Here is a 24,517-nt window from a genome sequence, read left to right as displayed (position 1 = left end):
GGCAGTGGGAGCCAAAGCCTATGTGTAGTCTGTCTCCTCCAGAGCTTCAGCCCACTGAGTGCAGAGCCACAGGAGGTGCTCCAGAAACTCATGCTTAATTGCAAGCGCTGAAGTTATCTGTGGTTTCAGGGGATATCTTTGGGACCGGGAGCTTAGAGCCTAACGTAAATACATGTGGCTCTCTGGGCTGTATCCTAAGCCAGTAGATAACTTAACAAAATGTGCCTGGCTTCGTTACACCCCTTGAGTTCTGTAACTGAGCATCTTGCAGTGTTGTGTGAGATAAAAAGTCCCATGGGTTTACAACAGTGATCTGCACTTGTAAGTAGGCTGCTACACTGTAGGGCAAGAGCAGCTTGACCTGAAGATACTCTGTATGTGTTTGAGTGAGATCAATCAAGCTGCATTCAGGCCTTGTGTGAAGTCCAGGTAAAACACTGAATGTTTCCACGTTGTGTAATAAGGGTACGTTTCTGTCTCTTCTGTCTGCTGGAGATTGTAACTCTAAATGTCACGAAGGCAGTGTTCAACAACAAATATAATTTTACTTAGCCTGTTTGGGGGATGTGAAACATGTTTTTATGTTGACTTAAGTCCCGATGATAAATGTGGTTGCAGGTTCTCTGATGCCTAACAGGATTTATGCAGCACAGATTACAAAGAGGCTGAACTGTATAGTTGAGAAGATGACATTTACTTTAAGTTCACTTTTTACGTCTTTGCTTTCCCGCAGATTAAACTCTTTGTTTTGAACAATAGCCAGTCAGGACGCAACTGAAAATGTCTCAGTGAGATGTGGCCAGAGGGTATTGGAGCATTAAGATGACTAGTATTTCTGTTAAGATCAGTGAAATGCTCTTTTAGGCTTTGTGGAGTTAAAGCGAAGTGCAGAGATGAAGGGGACAGGTCAGCCAACCCTGTATAATGAACGGGTTTTGCTGTGACTTGAGTAGCTCTGCTAAACTCTAAAGCCATTTGGTACATCTCTACTTATATCTTTACTCTGCAGAGTATTGCTTCTGCATGCTGGGGTGTTCATGGGAAGTCAGGGCACCAGTGGATTGCCACCCCCAGATCCAGCATCGGGAGAATCTGGACTTTTTGTTTCCCATTATATCTTCATCTTCCATGGGACTTTTTAGCTTGAGCTTGCAGTTTGTCCTGGTGAACTTGGATATCTGCTAATCACAAAGCAGAGGCAGTGTCTTGCAGAGGGGTGTGCATCTGTGTTTCTGAGAAGCACCAGGGACTGGTGCTGTAACAGGGACAGTGTGGACGGCAACTGAACCTGGTGAACTAGAACACAGTTCTCAAGCCTCAGATTTAGCAAAAGACAAAAACATTTTTTACTATGAGCCAGCCTGTAATCTCACCTCAGGGAAGTGTTTATGCACAGTGTCTAAACAATGAGGTCATCTTGGTTTCTGTGAGACTATGTGCAAAGTAGATCCATAAACTTGTGACTTATTTTGTAGACGGTTTAAAAAATACGGAGTAATGACTTACTGTCAAGTGATTTCCCAGTTTTCAGAACTTTTATGCCCTATGAGATTTATGTGCCTTTCTCTGTGACATTCACACTTCTAAGCTCTAAGTCTCAAACTTCCTACGTAGACTTTTTTCTGACTTGTTTCTGAAACTGTGAAGGGTTATTGTGAGACTCTTGGAACGAGCAAGATGACCTTCATTCATGACTTAGTGAGTCAATACTCCTTATCTTGTGCTGGTTTTGGCTGGGACAGAGTTAATTCCCTTCACCGTGGCTGGTACTGGGCTGTGGTTGGATCCTGCTGGAGCAGCGCTGCTGACACAGGGGTGTCTTCGCTATTGCTGAGCAGGGCTGGCACAGAGCCAGCCAGTGGGCTGGGGGGCACAAGGAGCTGGGAGGGGGCACAGCCGGGGCAGGTGACCCCAGCTGACCCAGGAGATGTCCCACACCGTATGGCGTCATGCTCAGCGTATAAAGCTGGGGGAGAAGAAGGAATGTGGGGACATTTGCAGTGATGGCATCTGTCTTCCCCAGGCACCGTCATGCGTGCTGGAGCCCGGCCGTCCTGGGGATGGCTGAGCACCGCCTGCCCATGGCAGGTGCTGGATGAACGCCTTGGGCTGCTCTGCCTGCCTGCGGCTCTGGCTTTACCTGTTAAACCGTCTTTTTCTCAGCCCACGGGATTTCTCTACTTTTACTCTTCCAGTTCTCTCCCCCATCCTGACACGGGGGGAGTGAGCGAGCAGCTGTGTGGGGCTTAGTTGTCAGCTGGGGTTAAACCATGACAGTCCTTTTAACACCCAGCGTGAGACTTGAAGGGCTCAAGATAATGACAGGTTTGATTGGAATGTGCTAGATTGAATGTATAGCTGTTATTGCTGTTTAGCTATTACTTGGCAGGCTCCTGTGCTTGCCTTGGGGCTTGCGTGCCTTACTGTGTGTTAGAGCCTGGTGCTCGTTAGCGGCTGCTTCTTGCTTTCGCTGCTTGCTGTCATGCTGTACTGCTTATCATCTCCCTGTGCTGCGCCTGGGAACAGTCTGATAACGGCAATGGCGATGTGACTGGGCTGGTAGAGGGCCAGGGCATTGCTGCTGTTCCTGTGCTGCTGTACTGGACAGGCTGGGACTCCACTGTGAGCTCCAGTCAAAGGGACCGTGACCTGTGGGTGAGTCCACATGGGAGCGGGACACCCCAAAGCGTCTGTGGCTGTGGATAAGCCCCCGCCAGAGCAAGTACATCTCAAAGCACCTGTGGCTGTGGTGGTGGCTGTGCTGCAGCAGGTATACCTCTGAAGGGACTGCGGCCCGAGGACAAGTCCACGCCAGAGAAGGTGCACCCCGAAGCATCTGTGGCTGTGGACAAGTCCGTGCTGCAGCAGGTGCACCTTGAAGCATCAATCAGTGGCTGTGCACGAGATCATGCTGGAGCATCTCAAAGAAGGTGGCCATGGACAAACCCACAAGAGGGCAGGTACAGCCCTGGAGGCACTGCAGCCATGGGTAATGCCATGTTGGAGCAGGTTGGCTTCTGAAGGGACTGTGGCTGTGGGTAAGGCTACCAGGCTGGAGCAGGTCTGTCTCTGAAGGCATTGTGGCCCACGGGTAAGGCCACGCTGGAGCAGGCGCGCCTCAGAGCGTCTGTGGCTAAGTCTCTGCTGCAGCAGCCGTAGCCCTGGTGAGGCTGTGGCCCATAGGTAAGGCTGCACTTGGAGCAGGTATGCCCCTAAGGGACTGCAGTCTGCGGGTAAGGCCAAGCTGGAGCAGGGCAGCAAGATGAGGAGTTCATTGCAATGTTAAACCCGATGGTCTGGTCCAAAGGCACCAGGAGTGGAGATTGTAACGGAGATACCTTTAAATTGTTGTAAGCCATGGTTGCAGTCGCATGTTATAGGGATTACTGTAGCAGGAACCACTGAACCATTGGAGGACAAGCCCCACAAGAAGCAGCGCAAGTGCAGCAGTGACCCACCTGCGGTGGCTTTGGTGCCCAGTAACTCGACACAACCACCTCTCCTGTCCTGAACGACACTGTAACGAGTGGAGCCCAAAGTCACGGACTAAATGGGCTCAGTGGACATGTATGGACATTGTACAGGGGTGGCCCATGGACTAAGGGAATGATACCTGTGTATTGTATCAAAGGATGGGAGGGGGGGGCGGTGGCGTCATGAGAACGCATTGGATAGTGTGGGATCCAAGCATGGCATAAATGGTATGGAATAAGGGGTGGAGAAGGTGCTGGTTCTGGCTAGGATAGAGTTCATTTTCTTCACAGTAGTGTGGGGCTGTGTTTGGATTTCTGCTGAAAACAGTGCTAATAATTCAGAGAAGTTTTCCTTATTGCTGAGCAGGGCTGGCACAGAGCCACGGCCTTTCCTGCTCCTCACCCTGCCCCACCAGCGAGTGGGCTGGGGGGGAACAAGGAGTTGGGAAGGGGGCACAGCCGGGACAGCTGACCCCAGCCGACCCAAGGGATGTCCCATACCGTATGGTGTCATGCTCAGCATATTCACCTGGGGGGAGGAGAAGAAGGACTTTGGGGATGTTGGGCCCATGGGTCTTCTTGATTCGTCACAGATCAGGTCTTAGTGTTCCTCTTTACTACATTTGCATCTACCTCAGGGCAGGAGCAAAGGTGGGTTGAAAGTAACTCCACCTCCCCTCACAACAATGCTGTCACCTGATGACAGATCTCATCCTTGGAGTACTTTGTTGCTGCATTAATTGGTCCCAAGATATAGTCTGAATTACAAGTATCCATTCACTCTATCTCTCTCTCTTCATCAAAATCCCAGGCTTAAGCTGTTGGATATAAATCCTGATCATGAGGTTGGAAAAGAACATGTGCCCTAAAATGCAAGCTCAGACTGGCTTGTTTTCACGTAATCTTCTTTTTGCTCATTAGTTATTGTCTGATTACTTCCCTTAGAGTGACTTTGTCTTTCTTGACTTCAAATTTCTTGGCCTTTGCCAGTTAAGTGTGAATGAGGAGGGGACACAAGTCTGCTCCACGAACAAATATGATATCAAATTAATCTTTTCTGTGGCTCAACTCAAGTGTTTGTTATTTTTAAGTATTCAATGCTTTCCCAGAGCCCCCGTTGTTTTTGCAATCCTAAACCTGAATCACCTGGTTCACAAAGTTAGCAGAGCAGTTGTAGTTGTTTTCCTCTTGCCTAAATGGATGTAGAAGTTATGGAAATAAACAAGTGCTAAGGTTTAACCCCAGCTGGCAACTAAGCCCCATAACAGCAGCTCCCTCCCTCTCTCCCTCCCCTCACAGTGGGATGGGGGAGAGAATCGGAAGAGTAAAAGTGAGAAAAGTTATGGGTTGAGATAAAGACGGTTTAACAGGTAAAGCCAGAGCCGCAGGCAGGCAGAGCAGCCCAAGGCGTTCATCCAGCACCTGCCATGGGCAGGCGGTGCTCAGCCATCCCCAGGACGGCCGGGCTCCAGCACGCATGACGGTGCCTGGGGAAGACAGATGCCATCACTGCAAATGTCCCCACATTCCTTCTTCTCTCCCAGCTTTATATACCAAGCATGACACCATATGGCATGGGATACCCCTTGGGTCAGCTGGGGTCACCTGCCCCGGCTGTGCCCCCTCCCAGCTCCTTGTGCCCCCCAGCCCACTGGCTGGCTCTGTGCCAGCCCTGCTCAGCAATAGCGAAGACACCCCTGTGTCAGCAGCGCTGCTCCAGCAGGATCCAACCACAGCCCAGTACCAGCTATGGTGAAGGGAATTAACTCTGTCCCAGCCAAAACCAGCACAACAGTACTACAGGCAATCTGAATGGTTTTTTTGCATTAGTGTAATGGATTTTTCAAAGTTACCTTGAATTTAGTGCAGGAAAAAAATTGTCTGCTGGCTTTAGACTATTTGAAATCTATATGATGATTTTAACCAATTTAGAAATCATTTAGGCAGAGTCTGCTGTAAAACAAGCTAGAAATGTTTCTGAGTCTAGACAGACCCTAAAAGTCAATTTTATAGAAACATTTCTCAATGCAAAAATTATCTACTTAGGAACAACCCCCAAAAAATGCACGAAATTTTTTTTGTCAATAGGAACAAGTGAAGCTGTACATTAAAACAGTATTTTACTCTTCATTAATTCTCCTGCATTTTTGTCCCTTCCCCTGTGAGTGTTCATCCTGGGCTGGGCAGAGGTAGTGCCTCTCCCTCCATCTTCATCACTGAGCTCACTTTCCCACTTCAGGGTGCTACTGTGATCACGTGAAGTCTGTGAGACAGATAATACATAGGTATTTGCACACATCATTTCCCTCTGCTTTTTTTTTTTTTTTCCCTCTGCAGAAACTGGAGGAGGCTGTCTTGAACTACTTACCGAAGTACATGACTTGAGGGACAAAGCTAAACTGTGCTTTTTACACCGTTTTCCTCCCCCCTGTTGTTTTTAGCTGTTATGTGTGAGCTGTCACAGCTTTGTTGCCCCTTATTTTGGATTTCTCAACCAATTTGCTTTCCTTCTGGCTAATTAACCATGTCTGCCTCTGTGTTCTTCCAAAGAGATTATCTTCAGACTGCTCTGCTTGGTGTTAACAAGGTCTCTGGGCTCTTGTGTCATGACAAGAGTGTGATGGGTGTCCCCATCCATTTGGGGTGCAGGGTGTGCTACCAGGGCACTTCCATGCCGCACAAATACATCTCCTGGCAGCACGCCTGGAGGGTGGCTCTCTGCTGATAACATTGTGGTGTCCATCAAACTAGCCTGAATTAGAAGGCTTTTTTTTGTAAGATTTTATTAATGCTCTTTGGTGAAGTTGCTGGCTAAGACTAGCACATTTTTTTATTCTTTTTTATTGTTTTCTGTGAGAGCACAGGTAAGATCCATGCAATGCTGAAAGGCTCTGAACTGTGTGAGTTCTGATAAAGAATAACACTCAGCTCTTGTGACACCCTGGGCTGCCAGCTTGCTTCAGCCCTAAAGCCTGAGCCCAGGCCCTGCTTGCAGGACGCTGGTGGCCAAGGCTTTGTGTGAGAAAGAAGAGCAAGTGGAATTAAGGATTCATTAATGCATTATATGCTCAGAGGAACTAAAGCGGCTCAAATGGGAGAACCCAGCAAGCAGTGAACACGGGGGACCTGAGGGATGCTTTACCCTGATGGTGTATTACGCTCACTCAAATCAGTGCCAGGAGACAAACTCGGTGCTGGACCTGTATCCTGGGGTGCTTTGAGTCTTTAGACCAGCAGCATCTCAGCTGAAATAACATGTTTGATTTTTAAGCCTAATCTTGTGTTTTAATTACCACTTTAGTTGGGGGGTAAACACCTGTCTCTTGGTTGGAAAAAAAGATAAAAAAGAGAGAAAAGTGTTTTGTTCATCAGTTTATTTTTCAGACAGTCTAGTGCTGACACAAAGACAGAAATGGAAACGTGGGCTGGGATGTGGGGGCAAACCACTGGGGTACTTGTTCCAGCAGCGAGGGCAGCCAAGGTCAGCTGAAACCAATGCCAAAACCCAATGTGGGAATGGTGTGGAGTCCTTCCTCCACCACCTGCTTTGCTCATTCCTGCCCGGTGACCCCCTGGTCTCCCCTCAGCACTGGCAGGGGTGTTAGTGAGGCTGTGCAGGACTGGGCTAACCGTCTGCGTGAAAATCAGGCTGCAGTAAAAAAATCCAGCTTTGATCTAAATCAATCCTTTGATACTGCTTTTCTTGGAGTGCAGGAGGGGAGGATGGAAGCAGAGAGCAACCAGCTCTTTCCCTTAAGTGGTGCTTTATATCAGCTTAAGCCATTCATGAGATCACAGTGTAACCAAATAAATGCGGCTGTGTGGGAGCTGCCCTGTCTGCTGCCAGTGCAGGATGTGGACCCGGTAAATTTGCAAGAAATGTCATCTTTGGGAGGATTAGAGAGGCTTGTGGAAGCCTTCGTGTGTGTGCTTCTATTGCTCCAGTGCCTGCAAGGGCTGAAAATGCAACCTTTGATCCAGCATTAATGGATTCACTGCTGCTTGTGAAGTCTCCAAGTGCCCCACTTGTTCATGACACTGGCAAGCAGCAGCATGTGGTTGCTGGAGAACTCGAGGGCTGATCTCCACCTGTAACTGCAGAGGGACCAAGGAAAGCTACGGTGACACTCTGTTTATGGCTGGAAACACAAAAATTAAGAGAAAAGGTATATATCTAATTATGCCAGTCTATTGTCTACAAAAACGAACACAGCTTTTAATGGCACAGTTGCATGTTAAACTGGGTACGCATACTGGTAAGGGTCATGCTTTTATTTTAAGGAAAATTTAGAGCAAGAGAAATGAAGGTTAAATTCAAGAAAGCTGCTGGGGACCTGGTTTGCTTTTAACACATCCTGACTTTTGTTTAAGTATTTTTATGTATTGTTTGGTGAATATGATTAGAGCACAGATCATAAATGCATAGGTCACGGGCTTATCATCCTTCTACGAGAGGATTCTCTTCCCACTCTCCATGTGCTTTGCTGTGTTACACAAATGCTGTGTCAAGCACCAGTTTGCTCTTAGCATGGAATAATTTGTTACTTTCTGGGAAATCAAAGAGCTTTTCTGCTGTCATGAAAGCGCATGACTTGCCTGTATGTAGAAGCAGGGGGCAGTGCTCAGGAGCGTGGCAGGTCTATTCGAGTCCTTTCAAACAGGTTCTCTCCCCTTTTATTGTCTTGGTCTTGTGTGCTCTGGCTCTAGCAAAGGTCGGTGCAGCATCCCAGCAGCATAGCCCTAGCTTGCCTGTGCAGGATCGCTGCATCCAGTGTGGGCTGTGGCTCAGAAGCAGCATCACGTTCTACTTTTCTTCCTTCAAAACACTATTTTAAAATTTTCTTTAAGTCTTACCTCTCAGACTCAAGGTGGCTGCAGTTTTGTCCTTGGGTTAGAAGAGACGTGCTGTGTGTCTGCAGCTTTCACCATCTTCCTTCTGCCCTCCCTGAGATCGCCTTAGCAGAGGTCTGGCTCTGCCCGTTACACCACGACCAAGAGTTGGCTGTCTGGGGGCAACAGGCAGGAGAGGGTGTCTTGAGGGCTGCACAGGCGATGAGAAGACTGACTGACTGACTGCACAGGGCTCTGCACTTGGCTTCCAGATGAAGCTCTGCTTTGCCCTCTTAACCTTGCCCTTGGCAGATCCCTTGCTGTCTCCAGCAGCTAAGCAGGACCAGAGGAGCTGCGACGCCAGCCTCAGACATGTTATTACTTCCCCTGTGCTCCTGGGAAAGAAGGGGGAATCAGGAAGGGGCCAGTCCATTTATTTTGCCCAAATGTTCAGGTACAGCCCTGTCACTGCTCCTACTTTCACCCCTCCTATTTTCATTTGGTACCAATCTCCTAACCTGTTTCCCTGGTAGGGATCAGTGTGGACGGTTGGATGCTCTTAGAAGGATGTGGACCCCCAGCTTTTGCTGCAAATCAGTGTGGGGGCATTGGTGCAGCCCCATTAGGTTGTGCTACCCAATCGTTGGTGTGTAACTTTTTTAAAAAATAACCAGTAAAATAACTGCAAATACTGCAAGTCAATACTGATTTTCCACCCGGTTTTGTATTTGTGTCCTAAATGAAATCCACTTGACTGGATTGTGTTCAGATAGTGCTGTTACGGTGTTGCTACTTTTCTTTTTAAATTAAATTACTTAAAAATGCTGCCCTGTTGCCTGAACCCAAATCTTTTGAAGTTACTTCGGAAGGTTTTTTTTTTGCTTCTGGCAGCGAGGCTTTCCATAGATAATATTTTCTTTTCTTCAAGAAAAGTCACTTTTATGGCCCACACAAAGTATCTGTAGCAAGACGGAAAACAAATACTGTCTGTAGTCCCATGCATAATTAACAAAAATTAATCAAGTGGACAGCTGGAATGTTTTTGTGCTGATCCTTGTGATTTTTTAATCGTTATTGCTCTAGTGTTCAGAAAATGGAAGCAATGAGTTATCCCCACTGAACTGAGCTCAGGCTGTGCAAGCAGCTGCGTAACTCTAGCCTCACGGAGGCTTGGAGGTGCCCAGTGACCCCGCAAGAGATGATGAACATCCAGTTTCATTCACCTCATTTGCTGGTCTCCAAGCATGGAAGGATAACAAAGATCGGAGTGGTTAGGCCAGTATCCAGCAAATGCAAGCAGCGGAGAAGTGGGGAGGCAGCTGGGAAATGGTGCAGAGCACTCCAGCACCTGCATGTAAGGCATCCCGGCCCCTGGGCTGAGCCTGCCTGGTGCCAGCTTTCCTGCTGGCTGTGGGTATTCTGTCCCACATCTCTCCCCAAGCACATGGAGAGCTGATGGGGAGCACCCGTAGGTTTGGCACTTGCAGGGTGGTACTCGTTTTTCCCACCACGTGCTGAAGTGGTCCCTAAAGGATACTAGGACTGGGAAAAATATTTGCATCAGAAATGGAAGCAGACTCTGTTTTCCCAACACTGGAATATATTTAGGAACAGATCATTTCAATTATTTTTGCCCTCTAGTTCCTTGATAAATATATCATTGCATTTATTATTGGATTTATAGTCTGCTTTTTGGGGGAGACAAAGTATTTAGCAGCTGATCTCAGTTTTAATGTAGGAGAGTCGATTCAGCTTATGCCAAATGAGGCTGTGATGCTTATTGTCTCCTGAGAAATTTGTTCAAGTAATTTCATTAATAAAAGATTTCAGGGATAACCAAGCTCAGGAAATTTATTTATTTAATCATTTATTTATTTATTTTAAAAAAGGGCTGCTGTCTTGGTTTAGAAGAGTTTGTGTCTATTTTCTAAGTCACATTTTCATTTCTGAGGCCAGTTTTCGAATGTGGGGACTGAATTACCCAGGGGTGCCAAGCTAGTACATCCAGCTGCCAAAACATGTTGGCATCAGGCAGACCAGGCCCAGTACCCCAAAATTACTTGGGTGCTAGCCAGGCACCTACCTGGTCTCGAGCATCAGAGTAATATCTCACTAATTCAACAGGTCTTTAAATTAGGTTGGCTGGTTGAGCAATAGGTCCATGGTTCCTGGCAGCCCGTTGGAAGAGGAGAAACTTCCCAAGCTCCTAGGCTGGTTCCTCACGGGGTTCCTGGAAGCAGCCAGAGCCTTTTCGGTGGCGGCCCTTCGTTATGGGTGCAGCATGTTGGGGGGCCGGGACCTGGCTCCCCTAGGCAGTACAATGGCTAGGGACAAGTGGTCCATCACTAATGGCAGCAGCACCACTGGGGGTTGGTGGGCAGTGGGCTAGGGAGGATGGACCCCTCCCTGGGGTGAGGGACTGCAACTCGCACCGTGCCACCTATGGTTGAGTGCAGCCCGCAAGGCAGGGACTGGATAAGGAGCATGAAATAGGGGTGATAAACTACAAATTATCATCAGTCAATGCAAACTTAATTAAAAATGTGAAGGGGCTGTTCCTTCATCTTCCCCACCATAAGAAAGGTTTCACAGCCTCTCTTTAATTCAACATATTTGGTGGTAAATTAAAAATGGAAATGGGAAAGAATTTTCTGAGGCTCTCAAAGATGAATTATTTGCTTCACATGTTACATTTCCTCTTCCAGTCATGCTGTTTGCATTATTGCTATGTGCTGCTCGAGCGAGGTAGGTTAGGAAATCCCATGGCTGGAAGGGGAGACCTCAGGTGTGGTTTCAGGGCGCACTGACCCTGGGCAGGTGGCACCAGCTTTGGGCTTTCATGTATGCCACCTTGGGGCTGCTTGTTTCCTTTTTTTTAATTTGGGTAATTTTCACAGCTCTCTGTTCTGTGTATACGAAGGTATTTTTAGAATTAAGTTTATGAACTGTTTTTTTCCTTAGTGATTGATAGATAAGTATCACAAACATCTGAGCAAATAAATTCACCCCTCCCGCTTTCCATGCTCTGCAGTCACCCAGAGGACTCATGCTGTTGTGTTAATCTGTATGCAAGCAATCCGGTCAGTAATCTGTGCCAGTAAAGGGATTTATCGCCTCGCAGTGCACAGAGGCGATGTTCAATCTTGCTGTCAGCTCTAGGGTATGCCCCACTTAGTTGTTGGAAGACAGCAGGGTTTTTTTCCTTGCTGACTTTAAAGTGATTTCTATGACCTAAAGGACACGAGCGTGAGGAGTACTAAGGGCTTTTGAAGCTGATCTGCACAGCATCTGTTTTGGAGTGCAGAAGAAATCTCTAACACCTGCATGAAGCTAATAACAACAGTCCTTCAAGCCCCACAAATGAATTCTAAATTACAATAGATGCCTGCACTTGCTGTGCCCTCAGAAGGGCTGCAGGAATGCAGGGAGGACCTGGGGTTTGATATGGCATGTGAATGGCCTGAGACCAGGTCTCCAGACAAAAGCCCTGAATCTGAAGGCAATGCCCTCAGCACCCTGGCAGTCTGCAGAGTCACACCAGGTGTCCGGAGCCCCTTCTGCAGACACAGCTCTAGCATTTTGAAGGTGCTAAACTGCCATGCATGGGCACTGGGCAAGAAATGGAAATGCTGTTAATTCCTTTAATTTCCACAGCTCGTCAGAAGAAACTTTGTGGTTTCTTTCCCTGTCCTGGAGAGGGCTATCAGCGATCCCACAGCATTCTTGCCAGCACCTCATGTCTTGGAGGGAGGGTGGCAGACGAATGCCGATTATCCTCTGTCCTTAAGGGATCAGTAGCTGTTGCTCTTTCCTGGTCTAGAATGACAGACTGCCTGTTGAAATCTCGCCTCTGAATTCACAATGCTTCCTCACAGGGAACAGCAAATGAAGAGACCTTGGTTACACTTCTGGCTTTGTAACATCACTTAAATTTTCTGAACGAGGCACAAACTGTAACTTAGAACCAAACTCCACACAAGGCTGCAATGCAGCAGTGTTTCTCTTTCAGTGAAGCTTGCAAAGGAAGCAGGGCATCCTGCAGACCATCGTGTCTGACTGCGGTGCTCACCTTGTCTGTAGCCCATTCAGGTAGACTGGTAGCTGGTGGCAGGAAACTGGGAACAGCTATGACTGACATGTCTGAAAGTGATTCTCTTCTTAGACATGACCAGACTACTGGTAAGCCTTTCCTTCCTTTTTAAAAAGAGGATTAGGTGTTTCTCAGTATTTTACCGTAGAAATATTCATGGTACAAGTACAAAGATCCTATTCCTGTCCTTTTCGCTGTCAATTTTGTGGGCTCAGTTGTGAATTCAGGATGCCAGTGCTTGGTTCTTCCTCCCACATCATGACAGTGTGGATAATCGCAGGGGCCGGGTTCCTGCCCTCTCCTTCCTTTTGCCCAGCTGTTCCCTACACAGTCTTGCTGCAGTGGGATGCATGGGGGATGTGCTGTCCAGGGCCTCAGGCACGTCTGTGGGCAGCACAGGCTGTGTACCAGCCTCAGGCAGACCCCAGAGAAAGGCGGCTTTATTTTCTCTTACTCTCCGCAGCCACGCTTTCCTCACCTTGGCTGTTTTTATGCTAGCCGTTAAGGCAGCATTAGTCCTGTACATACACATAACTTGAGTACATCCTGTTCCTCATTAGCACATTAGCAACTGTATTACATCAGAGGCTGTAGGTCTCAGTTATGGTCACCGTGCTAAGGTCTGTATAGAGCTATAGGAAGAAATAATCTCTTCCTTAGAGTAGTTCACATCTAAGCACACAGGAAATGGAAGTGTAAGGGTAAAACAACACGCTCGAGGTCACACAGCACGTATGGGGAAAGCCAGGAAAAGAACTGGGTCTTCTGGTTCCTCTGCATGCTTCCATTCTGTTTTGCTGTCCTCTGTCCATTATACCTTGCTCTCACAGTCACCTCTGCCATTTCCAAACCCAACTCTCCATTAGCTGGTTCTCCAGCCTGGTTTCAGTCACTTGCTTCAGCCTTCCAGCTCTTTTTTTTTTTTTCTTCTTCTTTTTTGTTTTTTTCCTCCTTACCCCCTGCTCAGTCACAGATCTACCAGGAGCCATAGACTCTTTCTGAAGGGTCAATGTAAGGTAACTGAGCAAAGCAAGTCTTACGTCAGCTGTCCTACCCTTGTTGGGTGGAGAGGTCTGCACTGCTATGGCAAAACTACTAGGCTGGAAGCTTCCAAAGGGGAGCAGGATTTGAGACTGACACTTCTTAGCCTTTGCTTCAGCCACCTATGATGACTCTCCTTGCCCAGCTTTGGATTTAATTATTGCCTAAATTTCACTGAACTGCTCAGCCTGAATGCTAAGGGGTTCCTTCAGGCCCTTTTGCTGAATTGATTCTCCAAGGAGCCCAGACCATGTTTCCATATAGGATATGGGTAAGAAGCCTCCCTTCTTAACGCCATGGTCAAAGATGTGGTTTCTGCTTTTTTGGCAGCTATGGAAATGGAATTTTACCTGGAGTACAAGCCGGAGCAGAAACTATTGTATTTCTCCATGCTTGTTAAACTGGTTTTTAAGCTGTTGCATCTTTGCCTGTAGCTATTCCAGGTTCTTCACTAGATTTGGGGTGTGACTTTCAGCTACCTTAAAGTATCAATGTAATCATTAATCGGCTGTAATTGTTACACTAAGGCCAGGTTACACTAGCTTAATATTTGGTGGAAACCAGAAGAGTTTTTCTATGGCCTGTGACATCCCAGGAATAGATTATAGGACTGACAAGGCTGCTGAGATGTCCCAGCTCAATGAGGTCAGGAGGACCATCTACGTAACAACTGTGTTATTGGGGGCAGCTTCCATCAGTAGTGGACTTAGTACAGTGTGGAGGGATATTTCTGTCATGCAAATACAAATTTAATCCACGTGACATTTAAGTAACATTTATATGAACAGAGTTGAGTGCTTTTAAGAGGTGTCAGAATACTCTTAGAGTGACAAAACCGGCTAGAAAGAGGGAAAGGGCTGTGTGTGAGAAGCACAAGTCAAAGTAGAGAAGGGAGGATGGGGTTTTTCCAAAGCTGTTTTCCGTTCAGCAGCTGGAATGTGAAGCCCAGCCTCATGGGATGTTGATGCAGAGATCTGTTGTTCCATGCGATTTCACCTGTAACCTTTTTATCCAACTTTCAAATCCAAACATCTCATCGTGTTCTGTTACTGGAATATCTGCTTCACAGATTCCTTGGTGTTAAAACGTGGCCAAACTGAGCAACAAGAACATTTCTAGAATTTCCTTGACGGCATCCCTCCGTGCTGCAGCCTGTGCAGGAGCACTGTTTGTTCTTGTGAGCTTTGATGCCTGCTTCAACACACAATCACTCCTTTCTCAGTTTGACCTTTTTATTAAAATTACCAGGAAGCCCTGAGGCTTCAGTTAGGATTGAGCCCTCCTGTGTATATAAACAGTTTAAGAAAAATGAAATGCAAAGGTTAGCAAGAGGCTTGCAGAGACTTTGCTAAACAGGTGGCCATTTCATGGTTTCTTATTTAATAAACTGAGTGAGCCTGGAAATCATCCAAGAGACAAAAAGGTGTTGACACTCTCATTTTCATTGTTGCATTTAAAGATTTAACTGTTTCTTTGCAGCGTAAAATACAATGGTGAGCTTTTTGAACATCAGTGACAGCGCAGTGTTACTAAGCAGACTTTCTTTCCTAGCACCTCTCATGGGTGAGTCCTCCAGGCCTGTGCCTTCCACGTGGGGAACAGCCGAAGGAAGAGATTGCCCATGCAGTACTAATTCAAGAAGAGGAATGAAAGATCAAAATCCTGAAGACACCTGGCAAAGCCAAGGAACTCAAACCAGTTATCCAGGAAAAGGTATGAAAGGGGAACTTGCTAGTACAGACAACATATAAACCCAGAGCAGACACTACCTTAGACAACTGCTTCACCACTGGAGTGGGGCGAGAGATCTACTGGAAACAAAATACATAACTCCAGAGAGGCAGAGGCATTGCAAATGGCCCAAAGCTAAAGCAGAATGTAATGCAGCATTCATTTTATTTGCATTACATTCTATTTATTTTTTTTAAGCTATACAGGGGAAGAAAAATCCCTAGGGTCAGAATGAGGTGCAGATTTTCAGTAATGTGCTCAGTAGAATGGATGCATAAATCCCATTAGCAGAAATGGAAATCAGTTGTTTAACCCAAGTAATTGAAATTGTGTGTTGACTTTGTTATCTTCCACAGTAGTAGCTCTGAATCCTGCCTCTTTGGTTGTTCTTGGTAAATGAAATTAGTTTTGTTTCTACCAGGACTGTGCAGGGAAAAAAAATTGTCTTCCAGATCTGAAGGCAGTGCAGGTCTGCAGCTGCAGAGCCACCAGGCCCACTCTGGACCTCTTGGAAAAGGCCAGTAGCCTGAAGAAGGTAGGGACAGAAGGATGCTGCCATAAGGGAGGTACCAGGCTGCATCTGGACAGCTGTGTGGAGCAACAGTTAGTGTCCAAGGGATTGTATTTACATGGCTCATCATTATTCCCTGCTGAGGCATGATTACATGTTTCCTTGTGCTTCCAAAAAAACCTACTGTTGGGCTGAACTGCCATGATTAAGGATGTGAGCCTCTAGGCCAGGAATAAAATTGCTACTTTTTAAAAATTTTAATGAGGTTTAACAGGTGACTTTCTTCTTTTGGTAAAACTGATTTCTTCCTTGAGGGCTGCTTGAATTTGCTCTCAGCTTCCAGTGATTTTAATGTGGACAAGATGTACACTAGGAAAGGAAGACAGCAGTGAGACATCATCAGAGCCTCTACTGGCCCCAGATGTTTTCTATGTGCCTCTAAATCTTGAATCTATTTTTGGCAGGTCTGGTCCTGCAATCTGCACAGTTCTTCGTCCTGAGGATAGCAGTCAGCTCTGCAGGCAGCCACCCTGCCTTGTCCTGCCTGTCACGTTTGGTGTGTGGACATGCTTGTGTGGTGAGGAGCAGGCCTGACTTGTGTTCTAAAACCTCCCGGACAGATGAGCTCTTACACTGTGTATAGTCTAAACCCTGGAGTTGATCCTGGTTGGTTACACACGAAGCAGCCACAGGGAGAAATCAATACAGCATTTCACTGACTAGCAGAGGAGTCTCCCAACAGGTGACAGGCTTTGAGCACCATCGAATCATGCTTTTTTTGCTCAGTAGTTTGCATCACATGTCCTGGGATACCAGAAGGAAGAGTGCTGGCTGCTTCAGGAGGGATGCGGTTAGCTGGACTATGTCAGTAAAACACCTGGCATTGATGCTCCAGCATTGAGCAATTCTGATTTGTCACAACTTCTACTGGGTGAATAAATCCTTAGTGAGGGCTTTTCTAAAGGCTGGAAGGACAGTGTGTCACACAGCTCCAGCAGTCTGGAGGCATGTTCAGTTCTGCCCATCGGCCCTCGTGTAAATGAGAAACAGCAGTGTTGTTTAGGACAGGCTCATTATTCCTGCTGTGTTGACACTCATGTGAGTAACAAATACAGTCATAGTGGATCAAGAAATCACTGTGAAAGTTACAGTTCAGACATTTGGGTATGGCTGGGAAATTGCTTAACAGTTTTTCTGGTTTATAAACGTGGAAATGAGACTCTAGTAGGAATAGGTGTAGGACTTGGGTCTGCCAGGACTGGGAGGTTACTGTACTGAATACAGTTATGCACAGTTAAGAGATGGCCTTCAGCCCTCAAAACATTCCAGTCCAAGTGAAAGAAGAGAGCTCAGGTGGGATAGAACAGGAAATATGGAAGGAAAAGGTGATAATGGTGAGTATTGTGATTTGTAAGTTTGGTGGTCCTGTAGAAAAGGTTTTTTTTCAGGAAAGGATCTGAAAGAGGGCAATGTCTTTGTTTTATCGAAGTGTAAAAGCAGCTTCTCCCAAACACAAGGAGGAGTAGGGGAGAAGGGGCAGCTGCAGTCATTAGAGCAGATCGTTGCCATGGAGTCATATTCTGCAGAACCATGTAGGGCAAGATCGTGTTTTCCAAGCTGTAAGGAAGTCAATGCCAGTGTGCCAGTGATCCAGACATGAAACAACAACCTGAATGGCAGTTTTGGTTAGGTGGGGATAGAGGAGTCTGTGCATTAAGTGAGATTATGCCGAAAGAGTTTGCAGGATTCAGGCACAGCTTTGACTATGAGGACCCAGGGAAAAGCATAAAATGACAGACCGTGAGCAGTTAGAGGAGTGATGGTTCCAATGGGCTTTTATATATTCTGATTAAAGGAAAGGAGGTATCTAAGCAGGCTTGGCAAGGAGAGAGGCTAAAAGCCACTTTGTCCAACATGTCTCTAAGAAAAAAAACCAGTCAGGTAACGCTCTATAAAAGCTCCTCCATTGGCAGCACAGCTGGGAGACAGCTGAGTCCATTGCTTTGCAGAAGCATTGGCTCAAGTACCAGGTTATGTAGACATGGTATCTTCGTTTCGGATCTAATGTGAAATTGCAGCTTTGGCCTGGAGCTCACAGACCTAAGGAGGCTCCTGCTAGCTGCCAGCTGACTGGTGGTACCCATTCCTGTGTGAGTCTCCTTATCTCTATGGGAAATCAGGAGTGGCTTGCCTGAACTCAGCTTGCAGTGTGAGAGGGTGTACGATAGATGTTGTGATTTAGCAGCTAACGGTCTTTCAATTAACTTTGATCTACACTGATTTATCTATAGCGCTGACTTTAACATCCTGCAACACCAGGAGTCATAAAGTCACTCACTTAAGTGAAAAACCTTACTGAAATGTGTTGAACCAACACAGTGGTCTTTATCAGCCAGACCTGATAAATCCACAACAAAGAAATAGTTACCTTGATGGGGCATTCACTTATGCTATCTTCTAATTCTTTCATGTTTGTGTACCATATTAGCCTTTCTGTGATTTTGCTTGGGGTTCATGCAAGATTATGGCTTCTTGGCCATCTGCTTTTTCTGACCATCCATTTATTTCTTTCCAGCCCTCTGGAACACCCCATAGCATTCCAAGTTTTGTCAGAAGTTAACGCTAATGGCTGTTAATGGGTGTCAGGGGAAATGGAATAACTGATGTCTGCAGATATCTCTTTTCAGCCAAATTATTCTGCTGTGAGACCCGGGAATGATCAGGCACAATAAAAAGCACTGTTAGCGAAGTCTCATTGTACAGACCCTTGTGCAAAAGGATCCTCTGAGGCTCATGGACTTCACAGCTGCCCATTGATTTGGGGCATTAGTGATCAGTGCCAATATCAGCTTTCTCTAGGCAGTTTTTCTAAGCTTTTATGTTTCTGGCAACTTAACTTTATAAGGGTGCTTGTGTTCCAGGTTTGACACTTATTTTCCATGAAAGAATCCCTGAAGATCAGTTTGATTTCTTTGCAGCAGCCCATAGCTGAGTTTAGATTTGTAGACCATTAATTTCAGGGAAGACCTTGACTCAGCTGATGGTTGAGGAGACAGTTACTGCCGTTTGGTTGCCCACAACTTTACTTAAGCTGAGATAGTAGCATAAGGTTTGACTTGTAATGAGGGGCATCTCCATGATGTTAAGAGTCCAGGGCAGTGTGGAAGAGACACCAGGAGCGAACTACCTCCCTTGTGTAGGTCCCTAGTAAGTAGGTGCCTTGCCATGCTGGTCAAGCTCTTCAAATACCCCAGGCTAGTGCTGCATATACAGCTATGAACATCACAAATTGCAAGAACTGGATGTGCCTAAAGAGGCAAATGAGCTGCAGCTTGGCTTACCCCTAGCAGTCAAGACCTTCTGTGCCCTTATCACTTGTGTTGTTTTGGTGTGACTGCATTGAGGGTGGAGAATGTCAGTGATGGGGAATGGCTGAACCCAAAGGACTCTCTGTACCTTACTAAAAATAGTGTCATTTTAAAAAAAAAAAAACAACAAAAAAACCTGTTGCGGTTCTGCTAGGGGAATGATAGGACAACTTGGTCAAATGTATTTAAAATCTGCTAAAAAAATCCCATGCTTTGGGATGGCACTGGAAGGATAGAAGAGTTATTGTTTCCAGCTGTAGTAGTTCCATTATCAAAATGAACCCTAGGTGTAAGTAATGTGAGATGCCTCTGCATCCCACGTGCATGTTCAGCCTTCAGAGTAATTAACACTGATTGTTGTCATTTTTATAACAGTACCTTGCCAGTGTGCTGCAAGATGTGCATGAAATCTGGCAGCAGTGCTGAGAAGGGGACCCAAAGACCATTGACAATATTCCTAGTCAAGGTACCTGAAGGACTTTGGCTTCAGTCTCCCAAGTAAACTTACAGCTATTTTTATGGTAAGTTTTCAGCTGAATCACAGTGTCTCCTCTAGAAAAGCAGATCTACTTCACAAAACCCAGTCTGATGGAAGCTAAAGAAGCTAAAGGCAATGGAGCAAAAAGATGACCCTTTTGGACAGAGAGATTAGGGTAGGTATTTTGTGGCAGAGAGGGAAGAGATGTGGAAACACTGATAAACTGGGATTAAAAATAAACCCAGAAAGCATTCTCAGATAAATGAATACAGAGGGTAATAGCTTGTGCAATTATTTATCTCAATGAGGGACAGTATCAGAGAATGATTTATAAATTGGGGGGGGCAGTATTTTGGTAATAAAAGTTAAGAAATCAAGCACCAAAATACAAGCTAAGATCAAATTTAATTATTCTTTTCGGTATTTAGAACATCTTGGAGAGGCTTATCTCCACTTCTATATTCATATAATAATTTGCATATCATAGCACAAACTAGAGGTGTTTATGGAACCCTCAAATATAATAAATCATAAGGGAGTGCCAATTTATCTGGATTAAATAGAGATGAAGTTGATGTGCACAAGACAAAGGGGAATTTTGGTCCTGTTATGTTCTGATTTCAGCTGAAACTTCCTCTTTGACTGAAACACAACCCTGAATGTTTCACAGTTCTGTAAAAGGGTATTTGTGTTCCCAGTCCCATTTCCCCCCCTCCATGGCTTTCTATCTTAAACAGGGCTGAAGTTTGGTGCAGGGTACTAAACACCTGTAGTATCTCTGCCTGGTTAGGGAACTTGTCTATATATTTTATGTATCAGGAGGAAGTTAATTGCATTTTCAGTTGCTTAATTTCATCTTTCTTAAAGGATAAACACAGTTTATTATGGTTCATGCCCCAGAGTAAATCAAGATTTTTATGAATGTGAACAAGGTATCCTCTCAGTCACTTAAGAGTGGAGGTTAGTGACTCTCAAAGTCGTTGAAGAGTATGGGCACGTTTTCAAAGCTCAAAATACAGAAGGAACTATTAAAATATCATCCTCTGTGTTGTTTTTTTAATGTCATTTTTACCCCCCCTTCCTTAACTATAAAAAGAAGCATAGAATAAAATAAAAAAGATGTTCTTCTTTCACGGTGAACTCTTGTCCCTACTGTACACAGGACTGTCCTGGTTTTGGCTGAGATAGAGTTCGTTTTCTTCTTACTAGCTGGTGCAGTGCCGTGGTTTGGATTTAGTATGAGAACAATGCCGATAACACGCTGATGTTTGAGTTGATGCTAAGCAGTGCTGGCCCTGAGTCAAGGGCTCTTCAGTCCCTCGGGCTCTGCCAGGTAGGAGGTGCACAAGAAGCCGGGAGGGAGCAGAGCCAGGACAGCTGACCCCAACTAGCCAAAGGGATATTCCATACCATAAGACGTCATGTTCGGTATATAAACTGGGGGGAGCTGGCCAGGAGCCACTGATCACTGCTCGAGGACTGGCTGGGCATCGGGCAGTGAGTGGTGAGCAGTTGAATTGTGCATCACTTGGAGTTTTTTTCCCTCGAGTTTTATTCCTCTCTCTCACTATCCTCTTTGTTACAATTATTATTGTTGTTGTTATTATTATTTTTACTTTATTTCAATTATTAAACTCTTCTTATCTCAACCCACGGGTTTTACATTTTTCTGATCCTTGGATTGACTGAGTGGCTGCCTGGTACTTAGTTGTTGGCTGAGGTTAAACCACAACAATGACCTCATGCTTATTCTTTCTTCTCCAGCTTCATTCTTCTCACTTTTGGCACATCCACAGTATGAAGTCTGCCCAGATTTAAAATTCTTTTTTATTTCCAAAAGGTTGTATAATTTATACGTTCTACACTGACTAGCAGAGCTCCCTCAGCTAGAGGGGAGTGGTAAAATAAGGATACGCTCTCAGCAAATACTCATTGCTCTAAGGTGAGGTTACTTGTCCAAGTAAGGAGTTGAGGGGACCTGAAGCTGCTTGCTGCTCTAACTGTAGTGGAAAATTTTGGTGCCTTACTGAAATGGCTGTGAGAATTATTAAGGCATGTTCAAAGTTCTGCTGTATCTGTTAAGCAGTGTCCTAGGTAGCTGCACATCTGAATTATTTTGACTTTAATTCTCCACAGTCCTGCCTACACGCTTAATTTGGTGCATTGGAAGTAAGTGCTAATGATACCATGTGAGAAGTCTTTGTAGGAATGGCAGCTGAACACTGCAGCTTAATGGAGTACCCAAAATTAATTTAATTATTATTTTTCTGTAGAGAGGAGGCATTGCAGCAAGCAGAATTTTACAGATAACCTCCAGCTTCCTGCAGAGGCGCTTTTTCAAGGGTTCTCATCTGAAGGTATTTAAGTAATTTTAAGTGTTCTCTGTTGAGATTTGCTTTCTGCATGGAGTAAATCTCTCACTTTGATCAAATGCAGAGTTTTGCAAAAATCTGAGTGTTTGTTAGTTAAGGTTAAGGAGAAACTTTTCAGAAGTGCCCAAACAAAGATGCTGTGGGTCTGATTTACAGAGGTATTTGTAAAATCATGGTGAGGTGATTACGAGGAGTTATAGAAATGTGAAGGTACCTCATTCTCCGTGCAATCACTCTTGCTAGGGTTTTTGTCTTTTCCCATCATTCTCACTAACTGCTACTCTGAACCTTGAAGCATTTACATATTTTTTGCATTACCAGCCCAAAGATACACAGGCATGGTTGCAAATCTAGCTAGATGCACTGCTTCTCCTAAGAACAGCCTCCTACACCTTGTCTCAGTGGCAGTGGTTGCTGAGAGATGTCTCGATGGGTGGAGTTCACAGGCATAGTTCTGCATGTTGTATAGCTTGAGTGTCACTCAGATGGTTTTCTCCTGATTTTTTGGCTCTGTGGAGGTTTTTTTGGTTTTGTTCACCCCACCCACCCCCCGTCTGCCGTGGGAAATCCTCACTGCATGAAGACTATTGCAAAGCAAAATGCAATAGCTCCTACAGTTGTTTCTCGCTTGAATACTCCTTTCAGTGCCTTTAAAACATTGATATGTCAAGTAGGTATTTTATGTAGGTGTTTTGTATCATTTGATGGGAGTTAATTTCACCCACTAGGTAGTACTTCGTATTTAAAAGCGCTGCTCTCTAGAATGCTGCTGAGATAGCAAGGTATATCCATGCCATCTACAGGTAGAAGAATGAAACGGGGAAAGCGCAGCTTTGGTATCTCCCATGCTGTCCACGTTTGCTTTCTCAAATCCTGCTACAGGTGGCAATAGGCTTTGCCCTGCGACCAACCGTCAGGAAAAGGGGAGAGGGCAGCGCTTGGGATACGGGCCCCCATCCGTCCGTCTCTGCCCAGGCAGCAGGGAACCAGCGAGTTTGTGGTACGGGGCTGCGACTGTGTCAATGAGAGCAGCTGTGAAGTTTGTGTTCCTCTGTCACCTACCTCTGCAGGAGATGCAGGGGGTGCCCAGCTGTGGATGTCCCTCTGTGGTACAGAAGAGCATGAAGAAAGTCACCCAAAAAAGGCTGCGGTACCGGGGTGCTAATAAACCCCTGTGATCCGGGAGGCAGAAAGCGAAGGAGTTTTATGAGAAGGGAAGAGCGGGGCCGGGTGGGGGTGGGGGTGGGGGGAAGTCAGTGGAGCCCAACAGTTTGTCAGGGAAGAGAGAACTTTTTAATTGACTGTCAAACCATAACCTTGGAAACCTAAGGAAAAGAGGCATCAGCATGTCTGTCAGCACAGCTAGGCATCAATCTTCCCTGGCGAGACAGCAACACGATTACTTCTGGGGTAATGCCAACAACTTGGAAGTGCTGGAAGTTGATCTGGCCTGTAAGGAAGGAAGGGGGAAGGTGGGATGCACCTCCTCCCTTCATTCCTTCAAACTGTTCCATTTAAATAGATCAGTTACTGCTATTTTTTAATTAGGAGGGATTAAAACCTGTATCTCCATTTTGAAACATTTATTTTCACTTTGTTATGGCCTATTCAGAAATAAGGTCAAACCAGGGAGAAATATAATCTTAATAATTTTCTTTCCATATTTCCTACTGCTTTTATTATTTCATTTGTCTTATCCTAAGATATCTTAGCAAAACTGCTATGGAGTGGCTGATAGGAAATACTTCTAAATAGCTTTAATTTTAACAGAAAAATATCTTAAATTATCAGGACAGTTTTACTTAAGAACAATTTTTTATCTGGAAAAAGGTTTGGAACCTGATCTTACTGGGGAAGAAAATATCTCCTCTTCCTTTTCAAAACACTTTCCTAACTGTTTGGTGGTCTTTGGGACCAGTCAGCAGTCCTGCACATCCCATGGTGGGGACTTATCTCCTAACTAACATCCAGAGCTACCGATGGAGCGCCTGAGGTGGTCATCTGTCTCACTTCACGTGGAGATGATGTGTCACAGGAGCCTTCCTACGAGCCTGGTAAGGAGCAACTTCTCCATGCTGTGCTAGATGATCCTGTCAGCCCTAAGACATGAGACAAGACACTGTTCCCACTCTGCTTTCCAGCTCTGTGGAGTCGTGGACTTTGTCCAGGATTTCTTGCCCATGGGAATGTGTGTCCAGAACAAGATGTTGCTTCCCGGAGAGAGCACTAAGCATCCCTTCTCACCTGCTTCTCCGGTCAGCTGCATCTCTTTGTGGTTGGTCTAGCAAACCCAGCATGTCCCACATGTGCTGCACTCTGAGAGGCACATCTTCAGGAGCTCCAGGTAAAATGCCAACACTTGAGAGCTCGTCCGATGTGTCGCTCATGCTACGCTTCCAGCTGCGAACTCAAACACTCCACTGGGTGGTAAATGCAGGTCAGAACTCACAAGCAAGGGGCAGTCCAGAGGCACTCTGCCCTGCCTCATTCTGTGACAAAGGTTATTAGCAGAGCTGTGTAAATAGTTGATTATTATTTTTGCTGCGGGGTGGCTGAACTGCCCAGAGTTACAAACACTGATATTTTTTTCCGTTCTTGCTGAAATGAAAACACTCAAATATTA

The 24,517-nt window shown here is 45.7% G+C and overlaps 1 long non-coding RNA gene across 1 annotated transcript in view; it reads left to right on the top strand.

Annotated features, from left to right (window-relative positions):
* Positions 1-257: 257 nt before the first annotated feature.
* The window catches only part of LOC129737433 (uncharacterized), a 34,581-nt gene continuing 10,321 nt past the window's right edge, over positions 258-24,517 (top strand). Inside the window, exons 1-7 of the long non-coding RNA XR_008735285.1 lie at positions 258-429; positions 14,986-15,147; positions 19,420-19,510; positions 19,601-19,697; positions 21,796-21,879; positions 22,777-23,948; positions 24,036-24,238. This is a non-coding gene — a long non-coding RNA (uncharacterized LOC129737433). The remainder of the gene's footprint in view (positions 430-14,985; positions 15,148-19,419; positions 19,511-19,600; positions 19,698-21,795; positions 21,880-22,776; positions 23,949-24,035; positions 24,239-24,517) is intronic.

The sequence above is a fragment of the Falco cherrug genome, chromosome 15 (genome assembly GCF_023634085.1).
Source record: "Falco cherrug isolate bFalChe1 chromosome 15, bFalChe1.pri, whole genome shotgun sequence".
Classification (NCBI taxonomy): domain Eukaryota; kingdom Metazoa; phylum Chordata; class Aves; order Falconiformes; family Falconidae; genus Falco; species Falco cherrug.
This window is presented reverse-complemented; position numbering and strand designations above follow the sequence as displayed.